Source organism: Brassica napus, unplaced genomic scaffold (genome assembly GCF_020379485.1).
Source record: "Brassica napus cultivar Da-Ae unplaced genomic scaffold, Da-Ae ScsIHWf_1338;HRSCAF=1908, whole genome shotgun sequence".
In the NCBI taxonomy this organism is placed as follows: domain Eukaryota; kingdom Viridiplantae; phylum Streptophyta; class Magnoliopsida; order Brassicales; family Brassicaceae; genus Brassica; species Brassica napus.
The window spans coordinates 47,501-55,291 of record NW_026014754.1 but is presented as its reverse complement, the minus strand read 5'-3'; positions in this window follow the sequence as shown (position 1 = coordinate 55,291).

Here is a 7,791-nt window from a genome sequence, read left to right as displayed (position 1 = left end):
GTGTGATCAAGAGGATGGATTTGAGGCAGAAAGACAAGGAGAAGGCAAAGGAGAAAGAGAAGGAAGTCGCCCCTGGAGACCGAACTCCTAAGGTGAGAGGTGTGGCCAAGAGTAACCGGACAAGGCCGCGGATGATGGCCGTGTGAGTCTGGCCGGTTTGGATCGATTGGCCACTCCTTACTCTGACTTCTTCTACTCTGTTTTCTTCATATATATTGTACTATGGATTGTTTTATGATATTACAGGGAAGGATCTATCGATCTTAAGGCCTTGGCCTGATCAAATTCCCATGAAAGCCCCTTGTTCTTGTGTGGGCTGTTCATGGCCGAGATCACTATGATCTGAGCCGGTTCTTTTGAATCTGATTATGGGAATATTTTTCTTCTGAATTGTCATGATTTATCATGAATTTTATTTGGTATTTGGATCTCTTTTTAAAGGGGTCAGATTTGACATTTTTGATGATTGTTCTTGACTAGATTGGATCCGACCATGCAATGTGAACTGATTCTTGTTTTGTAATCTAACCTTGTGATTGTGTGTTTGTTTGTGTTGGATCCAGGACCAGAAATGGACCGTGGTAAGGGAAAAGCACCATGAGGACCGCGGCCATGGGAAGATGTGTGGTGATTGGGTTGATTCTGAAAATTGTGTAATTATTGTAGCCTATTGTGCAACTTGTGAACTTATGCGATTCTAGTGTGTGATCTATTTATTAGGATGATGAATGATGTATGAACCTTGGTTATTATCTATGAAATATCTATTTGCCCTAGTCGATGTTGGATTGTTTAAGTGTGAATGTTGGAACCTCAAAACTCTGAAAAAGACTTAGAATTATTTAACACTTGAACTTGAATATGTAAATGAAACTGGTTGCATTGTTTGGTGAGGCCGCGGTCTGGTTGGATTGAGGAATCCAGGATCGGGTCTTACAAGTTGGTATCAGAGCATTCTTGATTCTAGGATTTGTTGGGTTATTGGTTCACCACACACTTGGCCGTTTGGACTCATGGTGAGATAGTTGGGTTCTAAGTAATCTTTTGTACTGATTAACTTAGGAGTGATTGAGGTTTGTGTGTTCAGTTGTGGACTAACCTTTTGTTTGTGTTTGTAACTCCTAAGGGTACAAGAAGGTATAAATCTCGGAAAGGAAAGGAGGCAACTGGAGCGTCTGGAGCAGTGGGGCAGGATGGTGCTGAACAGACCGGAGTGTTACCAGCTGGAACCATTCCAACCACAGTGCTACCGGCTCTGGTGGAGCAGGTGGACAATGCAACCGGACTTCCAGTGGGTCCAACTCTTCCTACTGAGGTTAATGAAACTAATGTGGACGAGCAGCAAGAGCAAGTCCATGGAGACGATACTGGGTCGTCCAACGTTGGTGCTGGGAGTGGCCAGAATGTTGATGCAAACAATGTTCGGGTCACTGGTGCCGAGGAGGTCATTGAGCCGACCATAAGGGGCTTGGTGGAGGCTATGCAGATCATGGGGGCTCAGATAGCCTCCTTGACACAGGCGTTCACACCATTGGTGAACTCGTCCGTGGGACAGGCTAATCCCCCGGTTCGGGTTGCTGCTGGAGTGGCTGATGTTGGTGCTGGCCGTGTGGCTGAGGTGATTGAGATAGACCCACCGGTCAGGCCAGTGCATGGTATGGACTACCTGAAGGTGCTGGAGCATATCTCCAAGTTGGGAACCAAACACTTTGCTGGAAGTGTTGATCCTATGGAGGCGGACGAGTGGAGAACCAGGTTGGTTCGAAACTTCAAGTCCACACGATGTCCTGAGGATTACCAGAAGGACATAGCAGTACACTTCCTGGAGGGAGATGCACATAATTGGTGGTTAGCTTTGGACAAGCGTACCAATGGTACCATTGAGCACTTTGCTGACTTTGAGGTTGAGTTCAACCATAAGTACTTTCCTGCTGAGGCGTGGGATCGTTTGGAGTCCAAGTTCCTGGACTTGACTCAGGGACGGAGGACTGTTCGTGAGTATGAAGAAGAGTTCAACCGACTCAGGAGGTATGTGGGAAGAGAACTGGAGGATGAGAAGGTTCAAGTCCGAAGGTTCATCCGAGGCCTAAGGGTGGAACTTCGAACCTACTGTTCTGTTTGTAAGTTCCACACGGTTTCTGAGTTGGTTGAGAGAGGAGGGTAAGCAGAAGCTGAAGAGTGTGGTGGTATCCTCGGGTCAGAGTGGTGACAAGAAGAGGAAGAGGGACTCGACCGAGGAGGGTAAAACCTCAAGTGGTAGGTCAGAGTGCCCTAAGTGTGGTCGATACCACGGTGGAGAGTGCTGGAAGGCCATGGGTGCCTGTACTCGATGTGGTAAGATGGATCACTCAGCCAAGGATTGTCCAAGCCCGTTGGGTGAGTCCAGGACCTGTCACCACTGCGGCCAGAAGGGCCACTACCGCAGGGATTGCCCTAAGTTGCAAGGCAACCAAAGTAAGGGACGTGGAGAGGCTAGCAGGCCAGTCCAGGGACGAGGCCAGACCTCAACACCTCGTGTGTATGAGCTATCCAAGGATGTGGATGGGACTCAGCCTTTCCAAGCGATCACTGGTAACATTCTAGACTACTACTTTTACAATTCCAGTAGAATTGCATGGTATGGAACCTAGGATGGATAGATATACTTTGATGGGTCTTGTGTAGGGACCTTAAGTATTGGTGGTGTGGAAACACACACATTATTTGATACTGGAGCTACACATAGTTTTGTGAGTCCAAGTATGATAGGAAAAGGTTTGTTCCAGTATGGAACATGGGATGGTCCTGAACGAGTGAGTGCGGCCGGAGGGCAAGTTATGAACTCACTCGGTCTGGTTAAGGACATCCCTGTGGTGATCTTGGATAGGCCGATGCCTATAGATCTGATTGTTGTCCCCCTCAAGCATCATGAAGTGATCTTGGGCATGGACTGGTTGGGAAAGTATCGGGCAACTCTAGATTGTCACCGGGGAAGGGTGCAACTTGAGAACGAGTTTGGACCCCCGATTAAGTACCAAGGAATCAAGGCAACCTCTTGTAGTTTGGTGGTTTCAGCAGTCCAAGTAGAACGGATGCTTGGAAATGGTTGTGAGGCCTTTTTGGCTACCATTTACACTGATGAGGTTGTAGGGGCCTGTGACCCAGAGGGTATACCGTTGGTTCGGGAATTTCAGGATGTGTTTGGGGCACTACAGGGCATTCCCCTGATAGGGCTGACCCATTCATCATTGAATTGGAACCTGGAACGGCCCCATTATCAAAAAGTCCATATAGAATGGCACCAGCTGAGATGGCAGAGCTGAAGAAGCAACTTGAGGAGTTGCTTGAGAAGGGGTTCATACGCCCTAGTGTATCACCTTGGGGAGCACCAGTCCTATTTGTTAAGAAAAAGGATGGTAGCTTTAGGTTGTGCATTGATTATAGGGGTTTGAACAGGGTGACTGTGAAGAACAAGTACCCTTTACCCAGGATTGATGAGTTGTTGGATCAACTCCGTGGAGCCAAGTGGTTCTCCAAGATTGACCTGGCCTCTGGGTATCATCAGATCCCCATTGCACCAGATGATGTGAGGAAGACAGCGTTCCGAACTAGGTATGGCCACTATGAGTTTGTGGTTATGCCGTTCGGACTGACCAATGCACCTGCTGCATTCATGAAGATGATGAACGGCATCTTCAGGGAATACTTGGACGAGTTTGTGATCATCTTCATTGATGATATACTCGTGTATTCCAAGACAAAGGAGGACCATGAAAGACACCTTAGGGCGGTGTTGGGCCGCCTGAGAGAACAGAAGCTCTTTGCTAAGCTAAGCAAGTGTAGTTTCTGGCAGAAGAGCATTGGGTTCCTTGGACATGTGGTGTCTGATAAAGGAGTCTCAGTGGATCAAGATAAGATCAAATGTATCCAGGAATGGCCACAGCCAAAGAATGCTACGGAAGTTAGAAGCTTCTTAGGGTTGGCTGGTTATTACAGGAAATATGTCAAGGGGTTCTCGAGCATAGCTCAACCTATGACTAAGCTGACAGGCAAGGACGTGAGGTTCACATGGTCTGAGGAGTGTGCGAAAAGTTTTGCAGCACTCAAGAACATGTTGACTAATGCACCTGTCCTGGTGTTGCCTGAGGCTGATCAGCCTTATGTGGTGTATACGGATGCATCCATAACCGGTCTTGGTTGTGTTTTGACACAACATGGGAAGGTGATAGCCTATGCTTCCCGACAGCTAAGGAAGCATGAGGGTAACTATCCGACCCATGATTTGGAGATGGCTGCAGTAGTATTTGCATTAAAGATATGGAGATCATATCTTTATGGTGCCAGGGTGCAAATACTCACAGACCATAAGAGCTTGAAGTACATATTCACTCAGCCTGAGTTAAACTTAAGGCAGAGGAGATGGATGGAGTTTGTTGCAGATTATGATCTGGACATAGCTTATCATCCTGGGAAAGCTAACCTAGTGGCTGATGCTTTGAGCCGCAGAAGGGCTGAAGTGTCATCTGAGAGGGAGGCGGATGAACTGGAAGGGATGATCAGGTCCTTGAACCTCAACACCTTGGTTGGTTCAGATGAGCCATTGGGGTTGGAGGCAGTGAACCAGGCCGATCTCCTGACCAGGATCAGCCAAGCACAGGGCCTGGATGAAAATCTAAAGAAGGTAGCCGCCAATGACAAGACCGAGTACCAGACAACTGACAATGGTACCATCTTGGTCAATGGGAGGGTCAGTGTTCCTAATGATAAGGAACTCAAAGAAGAGATTATGAGACAGGCTCATAAGTCTAAGTTTTCAGTTCATCCTGGACTGAACAAGATGTATAGGGATCTGAAAAGGTACTACCATTGGGTGAGGATGAAATCTGATGTTGCAGAGTGGGTGGCTAAGTGTCCCACTTGTCAACTGGTGAAGGCAGAACATCAGGTTCCCAGTGGTCTACTTCAGAACCTACCCATACCAGAATGGAAATGGGATCACATCACAATGGATTTTGTGACTGGGTTTCCCACGACCAGGAATAAGAAAGATGCAGTATGGGTTGTGGTTGATCGGCTGACCAAGTCGGCTCATTTCCTGCCTATCAAGAAAGGGGATGGGGTCGACAGGATTGTGCAAGTGTACCTAGACGAGATAGTGAGGTTGCATGGTGTTCCAGCAAGCATTGTCTCGGACAGGGATCCAAGATTTACATCTTATTTCTGGCAGGCTTTCCAAAAGGCCTTGGGAACCAGAGTGAATATGAGCACATCTTATCATCCTCAGACGGATGGGCAGTCTGAAAGGACAATCCAAACCTTGGAGGATATGCTCAGGGCGTGTGTGTTAGACTGGGGAGAGTCTTGGGAAAAACACTTACCCTTAGTGGAGTTTGCTTACAACAACAGCTTCCATACAAGCATTGGTATGTCGCCATATGAGGCTTTGTATGGTAGGCCGTGCAGGACACCCCTATGCTGGACCCAAGTGGGGGAGCGTAGCATGTTGGGTCCTGAGATTGTAGAACAGACCACTGAGAAGATCAGGATGGTCAAAGAGAAGATGAAAGAGGCGCAGGACCGCCAAAAGAGCTATGCAGACAAGCGTAGGAAACATCTTGAGTTTGAGGTCAATGACCTGGTGTATCTCAAGATGATTACCTTTAAGGGTAGGACCAGGGTTTCTGGACGAAAGAAACTGGATCCTAGGTACTTGGGTCCATTCAGGATCATAGAGAGAGTGGGTGCAGTGGCATACAAGTTGGACTTGCCATCAGCAATGGATGCATACCACAATGTGTTCCATGTATCCCAACTCCGGAAATGCTTGTCTGAACAAGACATTGTCTTGCCCGAGATTCCTGCTGACCTTGGTAAGGACCTGGCTTTGGAAACCTTGCCGGTTCGGATTGTGGATCGGTCAGAGAAAGCTATGAGAAAGAAGACAGTTCCCATGATCAAAGTGGTGTGGGATTACAATGGTAAAGACCTCATCACTTGGGAAACAGAAGCAAAAATGAAAGCTATGTATCCGGATTGGTACAGACAATTTCTTCCTGAGGAAACACTTAACATGGATTCGAGGACGAATCCCAAGTTAGTGGGGGAGACTTGTCATGTCCCCGATCCAAGATAGGATCGCCCGGACGGGCCATGGTGCGGGGAGACGCACCAGTCAGGTCATTAGACCTTGAGACAAGCGTATCATGGTCCTGAATGAAGGTTAAGGGCATCAGTCAGCTGAGACTTAACCAGGATACGATGGAAACAAGGGTAAAGGAGTTGAGTGAGTGTTTAGGCAGCTGGACGAGTGTTGGTTTGAGTTCAATCAGCTCGGTTCAGCTGGTATTCAGTTCACCATGATCTGTTCAGCTCAGAGGAGCTGGTGGACTAGCTCACTCAGCTGGGAACAGCTGGAGGTCAGCTCAATCCGGTGAACGGTGCGTTCTGGTTCGGATCAGTGTGGACGAGTCCGGGACGGTTACTGGGCGAGCCGATGGTCTGGGTGCAGGACGGTTCGACCAAATTGGTCTTAGGCTTGGGACAGGGAGTGGGCAAGCTTCCAGAGTGTGAGCTGAGGCTCAGTGATCGATTTGTCAAAGGAAGAAAATGGGAGAAACTGCCAATGAGCGGTTATGGGACGGTTATGGGACGGTTTTGGGAAGAAGGGATGTGATTTTTGGTAACTGTTCGCCCAGGCGGTTGGGGACAGTTTAAGTCGTCCTCTCTCTCTCTCTCATTTCTGCCATTCTGGTCAATTTTTTCTCACTTTCACACAGAGAGAAACACAGAGCAAATTCAAGAGAGAAAGAGAGACACAAACCTTGGATTGGCCGATTTGATCCAAGAGATTGTTCTTGAGTGTTCCTGGTGTGTTTGGGCGTGTGATCAAGAGGATGGATTTGAGGCAGAAAGACAAGGAGAAGGCAAAGGAGAAAGAGAAGGAAGTCGCCCCTGGAGACCGAACTCCTAAGGTGAGAGGTGTGGCCGGCCGGTTTGGATCGATTGGCCACTCCATACTCTGACTTCTTCTACTCTGCTTTCTTCATATATATTGTACTATGGATTGTTTTATGATATTACAGGGAAGGATCTGTCGATCTTAAGGCCTTGGCCTGATCAAATTCCCATGAAAGCCCCTTGTTCTTGTGTGGGCTGTTCATGGCCGAGATCACTATGATCTGAGCCGGTTCTTTTGAATCTGATTATGAGAATATTTTTCTTCTGAATTGTCATGATTTATCATGAATTTTATTTGGTATTTGGATCTCTTTTTAAAGGGGTCAGATTTGACATTTTTGATGATTGTTCTTGACTAGATTGGATCCGACCATGCAATGTGAACTGATTCTTGTTTTGTAATCTAACCTTGTAATTGTGTGTTTGTTTGTGTTGGATCCAGGACCAGAAATGGACCGTGATAAGGGAAAAGCACCATAAGGACCGCGGCCATGGGAAGATGTGTGGTGATTGGGTTGATTCTGAAAATTGTGTAATTATTGTAGCTATTGTGCAACTTGTGAACTTATGCGATTCTAGTGTGTGATCTACTTATTAGGATGATGAATGATTTATGAACCTTGGTTATTATCTATGAAATATCTATTTGCCCTAGTCGATGTTGGATTGTTTAAGTGTGAATGTTGGAACCTCAAAACTCTGAAAAAGACTTAGAATTATTTAACACTCGAACTTGAATATGTAAATGAAACTGGTTGCATTGTTTTGTGAGGCCGCGGTCTGGTTGGATTGGGGAATCCAGGATCGGGTCTTACAGCGCTGGTCCTTGGACTCAGCATGCTGGCCCTTCCCGTG